This window comes from Felis catus, chromosome C1 (genome assembly GCF_018350175.1).
Source record: "Felis catus isolate Fca126 chromosome C1, F.catus_Fca126_mat1.0, whole genome shotgun sequence".
Lineage (NCBI taxonomy): Eukaryota > Metazoa > Chordata > Mammalia > Carnivora > Felidae > Felis > Felis catus.
This window is the reverse complement of record NC_058375.1, coordinates 52,352,548-52,370,859: the sequence shown is the minus strand read 5'-3', so window position 1 is coordinate 52,370,859 and position 18,312 is coordinate 52,352,548. Positions and strand designations below refer to the sequence as shown.

Here is an 18,312-nt window from a genome sequence, read left to right as displayed (position 1 = left end):
CAGGGACTTCACATTCAGAGACTTCTAAGGTACAGCCATTTTGAAATGGGAAGTCACCCATTATTTACTTTCATGACAAATCCATGGCTTATGAGTGGGAAAGAATCATATCACTCTACACAGCCCAACAGGCCATGGCAGCCAGAGGGTGGTCCCAGTGTGGAGCCACAATAGAATTACCCAAAGTACAGGACGTGGCCATGGACAGATTTAGGGTTGTACAGCTTGAAGCTTATAAATCGGGGAGATCTTCTTCAAGAAAAACAAGAAGAAACTATATAACTATTACACATTTTAAAAAAGCACATGATCCCATCAACACATGGTAAGGGTTCTTTCCAGGGCCTGGGGCGGGGGGTGGGGGGAGCCAGTGCAAGTGAGGGAGTCTGAAGTTTAAGCTCCATTAGCCTTGTGGCGCCTCTGCCTCTGGCTGTAGGAGGTGTGCCCTGCCTCTAAGTGGGACTGTGTTTGCCCTCAGCAAATATTATCTAGTTTGGATATAGACCTACAGAGCCTTAGAACTGAAATATTACCTCAGAAAGTAGCTATCTAGCCCATTCATTTTACATATGGGGAGACAAAAGTAAAGTGTTTTGGTCAAGGTCACACAGACTGGAATAATTAGAGTCTAACAATCAAATGAGTTCCATGAGAGAGACTGCACCTTGGAAAATTAAGTATGCCAATCTGTTAACCTTTTATAAATGGATATTTTCCATACAAATCAGTACCTATTTTTTTTTTCACAAAAGGGAGAAGCATAGCAAAAATATATAAACCTATAGGCGATGCAGGCAATTAAGAATACCTTTTAATAATATTTTTCAAGACTGTGATGGGGAACCCTTCTTTAGTTGCATGGAACCATTCATGCACACAAGAACTGTGAAGCACTAACTTAATTTGGGAACCCCTGAAAGAGAGCCCAGGGCAAGGAGTTTGATGCAGGAAGTTTATTTGGGAGGTGAGAAAGAGAGCAGGAGGCAGTGAGAGAAGTGGGGAGGAAGACAGAGGAGGAGGTAACGCTAATGGAGGGTGTGAGCTACTTTCTGCTATGGGCAGAAACTTCTGCTGGGGACTCCCTGAGGAAGTTTAGAGAATACACCTCAGGATAGTCCCACTAGAAGATTGAAGGACTTTTTTAAATTTTATTTTAATGTTTTTATTTATTTTTTGAGATAGAGACAGAGCATGAGCAGAGGAGGGGCAGAGAGAGGGGAAGACACAGAATCTGAAGCGGGCTCCAGGCTCTGAGCTGTCAGCACAGAGCCCAACGCAGGGCTCGAACTCATGGAGTGTGAGATCATGACCTGAGCTGAAGTTGGACGCTCAACCAACTGAGCCACCCAGGTGCCCCTTTAATTTTATTTTATATATTTTTCAAATTTTTAACTAATATCCTACACCCAACATGGGGCTTGAATTTACAACCCTGAGACTGAGAATCACATGCTCTACCCACTGAGCCAGCCAGGCGCCCCCCGAAGATCAAAGGCCTCTTATCCATCAATTCCCACTCCCTGTGTTGAAGTTTGCCCCAGAAACATGACCTTCTTAGCTCTTTTGGGTTCTGCCTGTACCTTTTTCTTTTTCCTCTCTTCTCCCCTTTCTTTTCCCTTCCTTTTCTTTCCTTTGCTTCCTTCCCCTTTCCCTTCCTGTTCTTCACAAAAGCCCTAAGAAAAACTCAGCTTTGCCCACCACAGAACTGCCCACCATCGCAGCAGCTGAATCAGAAGCAAACTAAGGAGATGTGGCATGGGGCACTGGAAGTGTTTCTACACATACCAACTATTTCCAGGAGCCATTGTTTGTCTAACCGAATATCTGTTTTAACCAGGCTGACCTACCCACATGTTCCAAAGAGGCACGAACATACATCTCAAAGCCATGAATCAGTCATTTAATAAATGTTTGTCCCATGCCCACCATGGTCCCAGTATTGTTTTAGGAAATGGATATAGAGTGGTGAACAAGACAGATTTGTCTCTTCTTCATGAAGTTTATACTCTGGTGAAGGGAAGGGGATAAAGAAAGAAATGAATAAGCAAAAACACAGTAAAAGTATTTGCTAGTAACAAGTACTCTTCATGCTGACAATTGCAAGATGGTAATGGGATATGACTAGCTACTTCAGAATGATTGGTCAGGGAAAGCTTCTCTGAGGAGGCAACATTTGTCTCAAGAGAATATTGGCAAGGGGGCCAGGGAGGGAGGGGATTCTGGAAAGAGGAAACAGCTAGTGCAAAGACTTAGTTCAAAAGGAAGTTAGATGTGTGAGGAATCAAGAGAGGTCAGGGTGGCAAGGGATACAGGAGTACTGATGCATAGGGGCACTTGTACCCCAATGTTTATAGCAGCACTCTCAACAATAGCCAAATTATGGAAAGAGCCTAAATGTCCAGCAACTGATGAATGGATAAAGAAATTGTGGTTTATATACACAATGGAGTACTACGTGGCAATGAGAAAGAATGAAATATGGCCTTTTGTAGCAACGTGGATGGAACTGGAGAGTGTTAGGCTAAGTGAAATAAGCCATACAGAGAAAGACAGATACCATATGTTTTCACTCTTATGTGGATCCTGAGAAACTTAACAGAAACCCATGGGGGAGGGGAAGGGGGGAAAAAATAGGTTAAAATGGGAGAGAGCCAAAGCATAAGAGACTCTTAAAAACTGAGAACAAACTGAGGGTTGATGGGGGGTGGGAGGGAGGCGAGGGTGGGTGATGGGTATTGAGGAGGGCACCTTTTGGGATGAGCACTGGGTGTTGTATGGAAACCAATTTGACAATAAATTTCATATATTGAAAAAAATAATAATAAATAAATAAAAAATAAATTAAAAAATTAGTTTAAAAATAAAATCTCATCAGGAAAAAAAAAAGAGAGGTCAGAATGGGAAGTTGAAGGGGCAGTCAGGAAGAGACCATGTGAGGTTTAGTGGGTAGGGCTAGATGTTTGGAGTTTATTCTTAATATGTTGTGAAGCCTTTGGAGGGTTTAAACAGGGGAGTAACGTGTGGTGACTTTGTCTTTAAGAGTTCACTTTGGCTGCCTTGTGAAGAAGCGAGCTGAGGCAGAAGCAGCAGCACCGTTATATGGAAGCCATTGTTGTAATCTGGATGGGGGATGGGGGATGGGGGATGGGGATGGGGATGGGTTGTGGAGGTGCTCATAGAGAAGAGAAAAGTGGAGAGTTTAGGATATGTTTCTGAGGCCAAGGTGATAGCACTCTTAGATCCATCAGATAGGAAAAACTGAAGGATAATGCCTAGATTTTTGGCCTGGGGATTATTTAGTGAGATGGGAAAAACCAAGTGTACTAGTTTGGGTTCTCCAGAGAAGATATAGATACGTGTATATATAGATAGACACAGACAGAGATGAGATGATAGATAGACTGAAATAACCAGAGAGAGAGAGAGAGAGAGAGAGAGAGAGAGAGCACAAATTACTATAAGGAATTGGCTCACACGATTATGGAGACTGAGAAGTCCAATATCTGCAGCTGGCAAGCTGGAGACCCCGGAGAGCTGATGGTGTGGTTCCAGTCTGAGTTCAAGTCCAAAGGCAAGAGAAGACTGATGTCTCTTTTGGAAGATAGTCAAACAGAAAGAAAGAATTCTCTCTTTTTTTCCAGGATGAATACTTTTCTATAAATGAGGGAAAATAAGCCACATATTTTGAAGAAAATATCACTAAACTTTACAAAGGACATATCTATAACAAACTATTTCTATTTTTTTTTGTTTTGTTTTTTGTTGCTTAGTGTATGGGGAGCTAACATTGTTTCTTGTATCAGGTCAATGTCTTAGATGATCCATTCAAAGAAGATCACTTAGTCTAACCTGATAAAATTGGTATCTTTCTTGGGGCACCTGGGTGGCTCAGTTGCTTTAGCATCAGACTTCAGCTCAGGTCATGATCTCAGGTTCAAGCCCTGTATCAGGCTCTGTGCTGACAGCTCAGAGCCTGGAGCCTGCCTCAGATTCTGTGTCTCCCTCTCTCTCTGCCCCTCTCCTGCTCACACACTCTCTCTCCTTCAAAAATAAATAAACATTAAAAACATTTAAAAAAAAAGGGGGTACCTGGGTGGCTCAGTCGGTTGAGCGTCCAACTTCGGCTCAGGTCACGATCTCACAGCTTGTGAGTTCGAACCCCGCGTCGGGCTCTATGCTGACAGCTCAGAGCCTGGAGCCTGCCTCAGATTCTGTGTCTCCTTCTCTCTCTGCCCCTCCTCCGTTCATGGTCTCTCTCTCTCTCTCTCTCTCTCAAAAATAAATAAACATTAAAAAAAAATGGTATCTCTCTCGTCCTAATGGAAACACCAGTGGCACACACTGAAACCATATTTCTGGATCTGACCATGCCAGTTTGGGCAGGAGCAGCAAGAATAAGAATTCTAGCCACATTCTCACAGATGAGTCCAGTACAGCTGTGGGTGATAGCACCTTGCTTTCAGGGTTGCAACAAGTCAAAATAGAAGGAATTCTTTCTTACCCAGACATTTTTAAATGTTTTATTTATTTTTGCTTAGAGAGAGAGAGAAACAGAGTCATCAGGGGATGGGCAGAGAGAGAGGGGGACAGAGGGTGTGAGGTGGGCTCTGCATTGACAGCAGCAAACCTGATGTGAGGCTCAAACCCACAAACCATGAGATTACAACCTAAGCCAAAATCAGATGCTCAACTGACTGAGCCACCCAGGTGCCTTACCCAGACTCCAGACTGAATGATGCCCACCCACACTGGAGAGGGCAATCTGCTTTATTCAGTTGACTGATTAAAATGTTTGTCTCCTCCAGAAACACCCTTATAGACACACCCAGACGTAATGTCAGGACCAAATATCTGGGCACCCAGTGGCCTAGTCAAATTGACACATAAAATTAACCATCATACCAGGGAAGAAATAATCGGGTCACCATAGTATAAAGGATCAAGATTTCGGTCTGTACCACATAATATGAAATGCCTAAGAAACACTCAAGTAAATGACAAGTGGACAGTGGGATATAGACGCTTATAGTTCCGGGTAGAGGCTTGGGCAGGAGATGTGAATTTGGAATTCACTGGTTTACAGACAGTTTGAAGTCAAGGAAGTAGACAACACCACTTAGAGAAGAGGAAGAGTCTAAGACAGACTCAGTCTGTTAAGTGTCCAACTTAGGCTCAGGTCATAGTCTCCCAGTGTGTGATTTCGAACCCCACTTCGGGCTCTGTGCTGAAAGCTCAGAGCCTGGAGCCTGCTTCAGATTCTGTGTCTGCCTCTCTCTCCACCCATCCCCTGCTGGTGCTCTGTTTCTCTCTGTCTTTCAAAAATGAATACACTTAAAAAAAAAAAAGAGAGAGAGTGTAAGACAGAGAGCCCTGGGCACTCCCCCATACTCTATATACATTAGTTTTGTGGGGTTGCTGTAACAAAGCATGGAAACAGCAATGGCTGCCTCAGCTATGCAGATATAACTAGATTAAAGATCTTGAGATGGAGAGATTATTCTGGATTATACAAGTGAGCCCTAAATGCAATCACAAGAAGGGTATTTGACACAGAGGAGAAGGCATTGTGACCACAGAGACTGGAGTGATGTGGCCACAAGCCAAGGAGAGATGGCAGGCCTCAGAAACCGGCAAGGCGAGGAAGGTTTCTTCCCTGGAGCCTCTAGAGGGAGTGCGGCCCCACAGACACCTTGATTTCAGATTTCTGCCCTCCCCGACTATTGAGAGAATACATTTCCGTGGTTTTAAACCACAGGTTCATGGTGATTTGTTACAGCAGCCCCAGGAAATAATACACGGTATGACTCATTGCCCAGTGCTCGGCCCAAAGCATACCGCAGCTCTGCACAGTTGCTCTGATGGCTCACTGTCATTGTGGTCTTCTGCTGTGTCTTGTCTCCATCATCCCTGTCTGCTCACAATTCCTGCTCCCTCACAGCACAGGCTTACACTTAGCCCATCCATGTCTCTCCCATTCCTGTCTGTATTAGAATCTTCTAGCTTAGACAGCCATGGCTTTTTTCACTGCTCTTTGTGGTTCACATTTTGCCCCAGGGCACATCAGTTTGCTGGACAGTGGAGAGGTCGGCTGTGCCCTTAAGTCAAGTGCCCCTCTGTGGCGAGTGTCCCTGGCCTGACAGAGATGGAAGATGAACGGATGGTGGGTCACTGGAGCACATATCTCTCCCTCAGGGGCTATGGACTGTGCGTGTGGCAGAGGATGGCGTTGCCAGATCTGGCTCAGCTCAAACGTCTAGAAATTTTTAACCAAAACAATAGGAACTTGGTTCTGAGGCAGCACGTGTATACCGAAGGAGAAAATGATCCTCAAAGAAATAACTCTTCCTAATGAGGAATTACCAGAAACTTAGAGGTGGGCCAGAGCCCTCATTAAATATGGGATTCTTCCTCCATGTCATGTTTATGTTCAGTTGTGGGGCTACAGCTATTTGGACAAGGGAGAAACTGATCTTTTTGGTTCAGCTTTCCAAATGAACAACACTTGTGTTGACATCACTAAAAAATTGGGTGGCTGAATGAGGCCAGTCTACTTAGTGAGCTTCCTGGTCCACTGACCTCAGCTTGGCTATACTCCAACACAGAGCTTCCAAGATCACCTGGGGATCCAGTGGGACTGGGGCAAAGAGTCTGTGTTTCTAATGAGCTCCCAGCTGATGCTGCTGTGCTGGTCTGAGCACTTAAGTAGCAGGGCTCTGGGGCAGATTGGTTTCTGAGGACTCAGTTCCACGGATGTTTGTAGGTGTGCCTTGAAAAACATAACTAGATCCAATAATTTGGGGAAACAGTGGGTAAAGAAAAGTTCATCAAGGTCCCCATTTTCAGGAGTCCTTGCCTGCCTACATGCCTGGTGCTGCCAGTGGGGATCAATTATACGCAGTGATTCCCAAATTTATTTAACCACAGCATCTTCGTCCCCATATATCTCAAAGACTAGGATGTTATAAAGTATACCCCTGGAAATGCTTTTCTGGGAACACATTCCTTACCCCTTGCTTTTGGCTCAAGACACCAGGGGGGAATCTTTAACAACAGGAATGAACAGGAGACTGTGTTCGTGGCTTCAGAGCCAGACTCTTCCTTCAGGCAGAGACTTAAGTCAGAGAGGTTAACGCTCTGAAGACTGGAGAATGTGTACGGTGCGGTGGCTGGAGTGATACAGACCTGCGTTTTAATCCTTGCTCCACATTTACTAACAGTACGACTTTGAGTCAGTCATCCTCTCTGAACCTTGGTTTCCCAATCTGTAAAATGGGGGTTCTGGCATATTCCTGTTTTGTGAGGTTAGGGTGAGAAATAAATGCATGTTGAGGACTCCATATGTTGCCTAGTACATAGCAAATGCCCAGTGGAAGCTCTTAGTATTAGAATGATGCAAAAATGTCACCACATTTCACATGCACCCCATTTTTTTACTCCAGTTTTTTTTTTTTTTATTTCAAGAGAGAGGGGGAAGGAGACGGCGAGAGGGAAAGAGAAAGCACAAACATTCTGACTTGGAAGGGAACTTGTGCTTTGAAGCTGACAAGTATAATTTGTCTTGAGACTGCCAAGCTCTTGGGTTGAGCCTTCATATTGGAAAAAAGAGACAAGTGAGATTAATCTGGGGCCTTCATTACTTACTCCATCTGGCCTGGCTTGGCACAGCCCCTTCCCTCTACAAACCGATTACTCCTTCAAAAGCCTCAGCAGAGTGGCCTCTAATGGGTTCTGACACGGCAGGAATGGGGCTCACGCAGCACAGAGATAAGGGCCCCAGCACTAGGGCCAAACACTTCCAGCACTACGGCCCAGATGCTCCACCACAAAAGAAAGAAATGAACTGAAAAGGAGCCAAGGCCTCTGGGCCCGGGGAGATCTCAGGATTCCTGGGAGACCTGGTTCCCCACAGCGGGAGCAGCAGCAGCAAGGCTCACGTGGACGGGACTGGTGATGTGGATTATCTGACTGGGGTGTGTTCCAATGACTATGGGCACTTTTTAATCTGACTTTACAGTCACACTGGGGATAGGAAAGTGCTTGGGGGAAGTGAAGAAGGTTGTTGTTTTTAGACATCTGCCAGTGAAAAACTGTTGAGGTGTTCTCGCATTTCCCCCAGGTGCATGTGGTCCCACAATGATGGCAGTGGGTGGGGAGTGGGAGGGGGAAGGGAACTGATGTTTCCTAAGCACCTACCATGCTCCAGGCAGGGTGCCAGGTGGTCTGGATTCTGCTGGCTCCACCACTCTGCACAAGCCTGAGAAGTAGACATCACTACCCTCTATTGAGAGAAGCTGAGGTGTTTATTCTGGGCTACCCAGTAAGCGATATGAATTTGAACTGAGGACTGTCCACCTGTGGGTCCATGCTGGTCGCTGGGCTATTTTGCACCCTCAGTAGCAGCCTTTGGATTTGAGAGAAACTGTAAGGTCGCTGTCCCACAGCCTCAGGAGGCACAGACGCAGTGTCCTGAGCCTCCTCTCCGAGGAGGTTGTAGGGCACAAAGGCTGACACCCTGGGGAAGGTGGAGCTCCTGAACAGAGCGGCATCCCAGATGGATCCATCGGTGCATCAGGAGCTTGTTTATCTCGGACCGGGGCACTGCCAGTCTCTGAAACAAAGCTGTGCTGCAGAGCTGCTGTCAACAACAGCCCTTTCAAAGGGCCATGGACTTTGGCTTCCAGGACAGGAGGGTCAATGTCCAGCAAGGTAGCTCCCATGCCTCGGAGAAGCGACTTTAGAGGCTTGATGAGCCACAGACTGTACAACACTGCCATCTCCTGGGAGCAAGGCCCACTCTGGCCTGGCCAGGTAGAAATCTGGCTCAAAATACCTGATTAAATCAATCTTCCCCCAAGGAGCCTTTTATAGTCCCATTATGAATCAGGACCCCCCTTTTTTCGTTAGTTACCAAAGCCCACAGAGACTGAAAGCATAGGCTTTCAAGTCAAACAATGAACTGTTCATTTTTTTCCTTTGGCAAATATATTTTTTAATGTTTTTTATTTTGAGAGAGAGATGGAGCAGGAGTGGGGGAGGGGCAGAGAGAGCAAAAGAGAATCCCAAGCAGGCTCTGTGCCATCAATCAGCACAGGGCCCGACATGGGGCTCGATCTCATGAACCATGAGATCTTGACCTGAGCTGAAATCAAGAGTCAGACCTTTAACCTATGAACCACCCAGGTTCCTCTCACTTGACAAATATTTACTGAGCACCTATTTTATGCCAAACACTGTGCTAGGCACTGAATACACAAAAATGATCAAGACAAATGGTCCATAACTTTGTGAAGCTTATATTCCAACAAAGAAGATGAACTGTAAATAAGAAACAATCTTGTTGTAAAAAGGAATGTGTTCATTATTACTGTGATGAGTTTAGAAGGAAGAGCACAGGGTGAGCAGGAGTACTTAATGCTGAAGGGGAGACAAGGACTCTGGTCTAGTCAATCAGTCAGGAAATCCTTCCCTAAGGACATGATCTATATGCAGACACCTGAAGGATGTATAGAAATATGAGAAGCAAAATGATCTAGGAAAACAACATGTGTGAAGGCCCTCAGACAGGAAGGAGCCTGGAACATTTGAAAAACTGAGAGTTCTATATTGATGGGCCATCAAGATAGAGAAAAAGTGTATGTGAGGAGAAATAGGCAGTGACCAGATCACACAGGGTCTTAGAATGCCTTGTAAAAGGTTTGGCCCCATGTTGGTCAAGTCTCTTTGTTAACATATGACAAAGACCCAACGCAAACTAATTTAAGTGAAAAGGCAATTTATTGGTTCGTTAAGTTGGGAAGTCTGGAGTTAAAGCATCAGGTAGGACTGAATCCAGGAGCTCAAATAGTATCATTAAGACTTTATTTTCAGGGAACCTGGGGGGCGGGGGGGGGCTCAGTCAGTTAAGCATTTAACTTCAAGTCAGGTCATGATCTCATAGACCATGAGTTGGAGCCCTGCATTGGGCTGTATGCTGACAGCCCAGAGCCTGGAGCCTGCTTCGGATTCTGTGTCTCCCTTTCTCTCTGCCCCTCCCCTACTTGCACTCTGTCTCTCTCTCTCTCAAAAAATAAATAAATTAAAAAAAAAAGACTTTCTTTTCAACTAATTGTCTCTGTTTGTTTCTGCATTTCTTATTAAGTAGGCCTAATTTTCTCCTGCACTGACAAATTCTGTCAATCCTGTAGGAAAATAGTAACTGATATTCACCAGGCCTACATCTTCACAACCCAATGGTCCAAAAGAAAATGAAAGTTACTCCTCTATCTCCATTTGGAAAATATAAAATCAGGGCAAGACTCTGATTCGCCCAGCTTAGGTCACATGGCTACCTATTAGACCAATCACTATGTTCATGGGGATGTGTCACAATGATTGGCTTAACATGGGCTGTATTCCTTCCACTGTAGCTAGAATGGGGGTGGGAGGTGAAGAAAGGAAAAGGGAGGCCACCATGCCTGACCTCCCCAGGGCCATATGGAATATAGGAGGAGTTTCTCCCATGGGAAAGTGGTGCTTGATTGCAGAAGAGAAATGGGAAAAATGGCGGGATATATCAAAACACTGACAAAACAATATCATAATTGGCAGAAAACTATGAGAAACCACTGAAGGGCTGTATACAAGTGAAAAACAAGGTAATGTTTTTTGTTTGTTTGTTTGTTTGTTTGTTTGTTTGTTTGAAAGACCACACTGGCTATTGTAAGGTTAAAATGGAAGGGACAAGAGTGGAAGCAGAAAGGACTTCAGATTCTAAGCAAACTGAAACACTTCCCAACTACCTAGAAGTTATCTAGAAAAGCTCAACAAACAATAGCAGAGATCATTTTAAATGCACAACAGAACTTGCCAGAAAGTATGAGAATCCTCATGGGGCAAAGACAAAGAGGAAGCTGAAAAACAGGGTTAAGTGAGTAGCTGAAGCAACAGCTCCCCAGGAAAGTTCTTCCAATCTTAGGTAACCAAGAGACTTATATTTTAACAGTCATGTGGTGAAAGGAGAAAGTCTTGGGCCTGCATGGATGGGTATTAGATCTGAGAACCTTCTTCCCCCTATACCCATACCACACATAAAGCTGGACATGATAAAATAATGGACCAGGATAAAAAATGCACCCATTGCCACAGAGAGATAGTAGCATTTGTGTCTTGGCCTGGTCTGTGGATGGAAAAAGCCATCCCCTTTGAGACTTTATAAATATGAGTTTTCTCATGGGTTTGGGGTTGAAATTCATTCCATTTGCATGGTCCTAGAGTCTTCAACTTTAGAAAAGGCTCCAGACTTGTCACACCCTTGTGGTACCTGGGAGAAACAAACACAGAGCTTCTCTGGGGACCCTCAATCCAGGATGCACCCAGAGGGAAATCCCACTGAGCATATGCTCACAATCCCATGCTGAGGTTTTTAGCTGTCCCTTTCCCCCATGATCTTCAACTGGCTGCAGGCCACTAGGGCATTCCTGACTCCTTCCCAACCTGTTTCTGACCTTCCTAGTTTCTGACCTCAAGATTCCTCTTCCTACCATGGCCTGAACGGAGCCAGCTATAGCCCTGATATTTACATCAGTTCTCGAGCTGGGAACAGCTACCTCCCTCTCAACATAGCTATGGAACATAGTTCTATTAGTTAGGAAGCCTCCGGCTGTCCCCAGGGGGCAATTTTTCTCTGCCTCTTAGACCTAGCCTGGTGTTAGGAGGCTACATCCTGGTGTGACCCCGCATGTGTGATGACCCATTTTGCCCTGCCCTACACGCTGGACCATTACAGAGGGAACAAGGGAGAAAGACATGACAATCAGGGGCATGCTCTAGGCTGGTCTTCATCCCAGTTTGTGACATCTCATGGAGGTGGTGTGGCCTGGTGGAGCCTGGGCTTCTCCTGGCACCAGAGCCCTATTCCTGGCCAAGCCCGAGTCTGGCAAATGTTAGACAGTGGGTGTGAGAAGCCACTCCTGACTCTACCCACCTGAATTGAGGAGTGTAATCTCTGACCGTGCTCTGGGCACCCACTTTCTTCTTACACCACAGCCTGTGGCAGTGAGGCCTGCTATACGGAATGCTGGCATTGACTTCTGAGGTGGAAACCAAATAACTATCTGACTTAGAAAAACAGGTCCAACACACCAGTCTTTGTGAGAAGAGAAAAGCCACAGAGCAGGCCAGAAACACTAAGGGAGTTGGTTGGCAGCTCCACCCTGCCCTGCAGTGGGGAACAAAGGGCCGCCTGCCTGTTTTCCTGAGAGACAAAGGCCAAGCGTTCACAGCCATTGCCAGGTCAGGATTCTCTACCTGGGCTCCAAAAGGCCAGGAAAATAACCATGTCGAGGCACCCATCCCAGGCATGTTGAGAGTGTTGAGGGTGGTGACAATGAGCTCCATGAGCTCACACATGGAGATGTGCTTTGCTAACAGCAGAGGGCAGAAAGGTTGGTTCAGGCCCTGGGCTATGCACCTTATATAGATGCCTTGGGCACTCCATTCCTTCAGCCCTCACTGCACACATACATCTGACCCCCTGCCTGTTGCAGGGAATTACCATTGTTTGTTTTACCTTTGTTCTTGAGTAGTATGTGGCTTCCAATGTAGTGCAGTGACTGGGCACATAGCATAGGCTCCATAAGTAGCCGCAAATGCATTCGAGACCTTCATTTTCTTGCTGCAGACAGAGGAGGTTAGACCCTCTCTCTAAAGGATTCTCTTTTGCATACAATTTAGGAATGCAGACTCAAATACCAGCAACAAGAGTTCAAAGTCTGGCTCCACCATCCAGTATCTAGGACTTGAAGCAAGTTATTTAACCTCCTTATGTTTCCCATATGTAAAATGGGCATATTACAGTACTTACCTCATGAGGATGTTTGTAAGAGTGAAGTGAGGTCATCTTTGCAAAGCACTTAGCATTGTGCCAGGCCCATAGTGGGAACTTGGCAAACATCAGACTCTGAGTTTTTTTTAGCATTTACATATATTTATTTCATAATTCATTTGTGCATTCAATCATTCATTTAAAAGCAAAGTGGATTCAGAGCACCATAGCGACATAAATGAACAAAATAGCCTTCATACTGGAGGATTTTGTGGTCTAGGGGCATTTGCTTTGTGTTAAGAGCTCTAAGAACACAAAAGGCCACATATCATACAATTCTATTTATATGAAATTCTTAGATCAGGCAAATCCATTGAAACAGAAAGTAGATTTGTGGTTGCTAGGGGCTGGAGGGAATGGAGTGAGACTGCTAGTAGTTACCAGGTTGTTTTAGAGGGAAAGAAGGTGTTCTCCAATTGGACAATGGTAACAGTTGCACCCTCTGCACAACCTTATGAACACACTGGAAACCAATGAATTATACACTCTGAAAGAGTGAATTTCATGGAATGTGAATTATAACTCAATTTTTAAAAACAACACTCTAGAATCTGACTGCCTGCCGCTTGAAGCTACTGGACCTTGGACAAGTTATACAACCTCTCTGGGCCTCGGTTTCCTCATCAGTAAAAAGGGGATAATAATAATCATCTAATGGAACACTGAGGAAAATAACTCACTCACCATGCTGACTTTATCGGTGCAATTTTATTATTTCCCCTGGAATGGGAGATCTCTCCCCATCCTTTCTCTTCTAGTCTGTATGTTTCTTTACATCTGAAGTGAGTCTCCTACAGGCAGCATGTAAATGGATCTTGGGTTTTTATCCATTCTGCCACCCTGTGTCTCTTAGGAGCATTTAGACCACTTACATTTAAAGCAATTATTAACAGGTATGTACTTATTGCCATTGTGTTCATTGTTTTCTGGTTGTTTTTGTAGTTCTTCTCTGTTCCTTTCTTCTTCTCGTGCTCTCTTCCTTATGACTGATGACTTTCTAGTGTTATGTTTGGCTTTCATTCTCTTTACTTACTGTGTATCTGTTATAAGCTTGGGGCTAATAGTGACCATGAGGTTTATATAACATCCTAAGCATACAGCTTACATCTATATTAAGGTGATGGCCACTTAAGTGTGAACACATTCTAAAAGAACTTTCTTTATTACCCTCCTCCACATTTTATGTATATATTGTCGTATTTTACATCTTTTAATTGATAATTTTCTTACTTCTAATTATGGCCTTTCATTTCCCACTTAAAGAAGTCCCTTTACATTTCATGTAAGGCCAGATTAGTGATGATGAACTCCTTTAACTTTTGTCTGGAAACTTCTCCTTCAAATCTGAAAGATAGCCTGGCCAGGTGGAGTATTCTTGGTTGAATATATCATGCTACTCCCTTCTGGACTGGAAAGTTTCTGCTGAGACATCAGCTGATAATCTCATGGGGGTTCCTTTGTACATAACTGTTTACTTCTCTCGTTCTGGGTTTTAAAATTCTCTCTTTATCTTTAACCTTTGACACTTTAATTATTGGGTGTCATGGTGTGAGCCTCCATGGGTTCATCTGGATGTCTGTTTCCTTCCCCAGCTTAGAGAAGTTTTCAGCTATTATGTCTTCAAATATGTTTTCTGCCCCTTTCTCTTTCTCTTCTCCTTCTGGGACCCCTATAATATGAATGTCTGTTTGCTCAACATTGTCCAAGAGATCCCTGACCCATCCTCATTTTTAAAAATTCTTTTATTCGTTTGCTGCTCAGCTTGTGTACTTTCCACCAACCCTGTCTTCCACATCACTGATCCATGCTTCTGTATCCATAATCTACTACTGATTCCCTCTAGTGTACTTCTCATTTCAGTTATTGTATTCTTTAACTCTGATTGATGTTTTTTTATATTTTATCTTTGTTGAAGTTCTCGTTGGGTTCTTCCACTCTTCTCTCCAGCCCAATGAGTATCTTTATGATCATTACTTTAAACTCTTCATCAGGTATATTGCTTATCTCAGTTTCATCTAGTTCTTTTTCTTTTCTGAGGTTTTGTCTTGTTCTTTGGAATATATTCCTCTGTCTCCTCATTTTGCTTGACTTTCTGTGTTTGTTTCTATGAATTAGGCAGAACTGCTACTTCTCATAACCTTGAATGAATGGTCTTGTGTATGGTCATCCCCAGTGTAGACTGTGTAAGCCTGGTGGCTGGAGCTGTGGCTGGAGTGGGCTGGGAGTTCTAGGACACTCCATGTGGGGCTGCCCTGGTGGGATAGCTGGAGCTTTAGTGGGGGTGGGCGTGAAGTGGTCTCAGGGCTTTCAGTAGAAAGAGTGTCTTAGCAGGAGAGCTGAAGCTTAAGTAAGTGCAGTGAGATACCCCAGGGGGTTCCATGCAGGGGGCACCTAACAGGACCACTGGAACCGAGCCAGGAATGGCTAGGGGTTCCCATGGTACTCTACACAGGGGGTGCCCTGGTGAGGCAGCTGGAGTTGAAGCAAGCATGAACCAGGAGGTACTGGAGCACTCCACTCCAGGGACGCCCTAGAAAGCTCTCTGGAGCTGAAATGGTGTTGGTCTGGCATGTTCAGGGTTCTTTGCACCTGTGTCACTTTGGCAAGATGGCTAGAGCTATATGCTAAAGAGGTATCCTGAGGAAGCAGGCTGGCAATGGTGCCCAGTCCCTACTCCCATCTATCAAGGTCAAAGGCAATGTAAACCATGGCACTTGCCAGCCCCTCTGACCAAGAGAGAGTTCTAGCAGCTCCTTGGCTTTGGGGTTCTAAGGATGGTACCTTTATATTCTAGTTGCCATTTTAAACCATGTTTTTTTTTTTCCTGTCCCCCCAGGGTCTTCTTACATCACCATTTGGGACCAGAAGACTCTTTACCAGTGTGATTTTAATGTGCTGTATTACAAAAAACTTCCAAATTGCCAAGCAGAGAATGACAAGAGTAAGATCCATTTAAAGAAAAAAAAAACTTTTATAAACATATTGCTTAGGTATGTCACATCGCACTTAACGTGATCTAATGGGAAATATCCAGAGCTTTGAAACCTATACCACTCCATAACTTAAGCTCTAACTTCCAAAGAAAAGCAAGCAAAGGCTTGACCTGATGATCTGGAAAATTTTACTCTGAAGTTAAATTTTTCAAAAGGAGGAAAGCATCTGGGCTTTAAAAAATAATGCCTTCTTGAACTAACAGCACCTTGAATTAGTATTTCAAAATATGAAATTTTCAACCATATTTAGTCAATTTTTCTCTTATATTCCCTGGGACAGAAGGTAGCATAAGGCAAGTACCCATTGTTAGCTCTAATTATTACACTGCAGGAAGTTCTCTGCAAAAGGTGTGGATAGATTAAATATGAATGAAATAAGTGCTGAAGAAACATGAGAAAGAGAGGGACCAACTGATGGTGGCAAGGTGTCTTAGGTCCACAGAGCATTTTATTCATTCATCGGTACATCACAATGATGGAGATGAAATCTGAGAGGTAGTGATGAAAAGCAAGGACTTGACTTACTATGTTTTAGCTGAGATCTGTCACTTATTACAACTGTGACCTCAAGCAAATTACCTAAACTCTCTGCACCTCTGCTTTTTCATGTAGAAAAAGGGAATAAAAATTACATGAAAAGTGTGCAATTAAAAAAAAAATCCTGGCAGCCTACTGAAATAAGGGTCAGAGCCAGATTTAAATTGCACTGAGGTAATAAAGAAATGTGAATTTTTCTTGCTTGAGTTTATGGACTCACTACATATTTACCGAGTCTGTTCCATGCACCAGGCATTGAACCAAACTTTGGGAATACAATGCAAGACACCATTTTTCTCCCTGAGACATTACTGTAAGGAGGTATGAAGTATTGTGGTCACTCAGAAGAGACTTACTCCTGGCTAGGCAGATCAAGCAAATTTGTTCTTGTCTTACCTCAAATTCTCAATAGAAATCCTGACTACTCTAGCTCATCCTTTTGAACCAAGCCACAGGTCATGTGATAGGTTGCTGACTCGAGGATTGGCTGCCCTTGAGTCAGGTGCTCACCCCTGGTCTAATCAGCTGTGGCCAGGAAATGTGATGGTGGCTCATGGTACAAAGTGTGGTCGTACCCTCTCCCCCATCAGAAGCTGGTTTCTCTTAGAAGAGGAATGGGGCACAGCAGACCACACTGGGGTACAATAAGGAAAAATTTTCCAACAGATGTAAAAGCGTGTGCAAAGTCGGGCCAATGTGGAAAAATATGAGATATTTGGGAAACTATGAAGATGGGAGGATGAAGAAGTGGATTGTAATTGGAGATAAACCTCGAAAGGGAGGCTGGGGAGGAGCTAGCTGGGCTGAACATTGTCCCCTTGCTATGGAAGTCAGGACATTCTTGCACTGCAGGACAGGAGTGAGGGTGGTAAGAATCATTATCCCACAAATGCTCACCATGGGCCACTCTGGTTCAGAGTCATACTGGACCCAGGAGCAGGAATCCCTGGTCACTGTTGTCAGAGGTCCTCTTCCCATCCATTCCCTCCCCCCTCCCCCCCCCCCCCCCCCCCCCCCCCCCCCCCCCCCACCAAAGAGTCATTTTGAAGGTAATCCTTTTTTCTCTGGAAATTGCTAAATGATAGAAAAGAAAATCTGCCTTGAGCATACAGGCAGGAACATAAACCTGAATTCAGGGGTTCTGAGAGGAGCTGTTCTTAGGATGCCAAGCACTTTCCCCACAGAATAACCAGTACCAGACTGATTCAGGGAGATGCGGAGATGTGGCAAGCTCCCGAGTCTTTCTTCCATAAATCAACCACATCGCAAGGGGTGATCTACTGAGGACACTTAGGACCCCTGAACTTGGGCATTGACCTCTTCCCAACTATAAGTTGTGCATATATGTGTCTCTACCACTACCATCCATCAGAAGAAAACATTATTATCAAAGTGTAATAAAATTTTATTATCAGTTTACCTTGCCCAAACCATCATTAAAAAAATATAATAATCTGAAAAAATAAATTTATTTTTCAATGGAAATAACCAAGGCCTTGGTTCTAGCTCTAGGTTTTACCTGGACTTTATAGTCTGATCAACTCAGGTTCAAATCTCAGTTCTACCACTTGCTAATTTCAAACTCAGGCAAATTACTTAATCTCATACAGTCTCCATTTGCTCATTTGTAAGACGGAGCTAATAATTCCCATCTTTCAGGTTGGGATAAGGACTAAATGACAAGGTGTATATAAAGTGATTAAAGGTATCTGGTACCTAAAAGGTGATCAATATACGTTATTTGTGGTAGTAATCTGTATGATTTGGGACAAAGAATCTGATTGCTAAATGTCGTGTTCACTGCAAATCTGTTACACAGCACAGCTGTGAAGATTAAATGAGAGAGTGAGTTGAAGTGCTTGGAAAAGTGCTATACAAACTTTAGAATTCATGAAGTCACATATGGGGGACTGTTACAGC

The 18,312-nt window shown here is 44.1% G+C and overlaps 1 long non-coding RNA gene across 1 annotated transcript; it reads left to right on the top strand.

Annotated features, from left to right (window-relative positions):
- Nucleotides 1–10,421: 10,421 nt before the first annotated feature.
- Nucleotides 10,422–16,588, top strand: LOC109502368. Its single transcript, XR_002160933.3, has 2 exons — nt 10,422–10,634; nt 15,699–16,588. It is a non-coding gene; the product is annotated as an uncharacterized LOC109502368 (long non-coding RNA).
- Nucleotides 16,589–18,312: the final 1,724 nt, after the last annotated feature.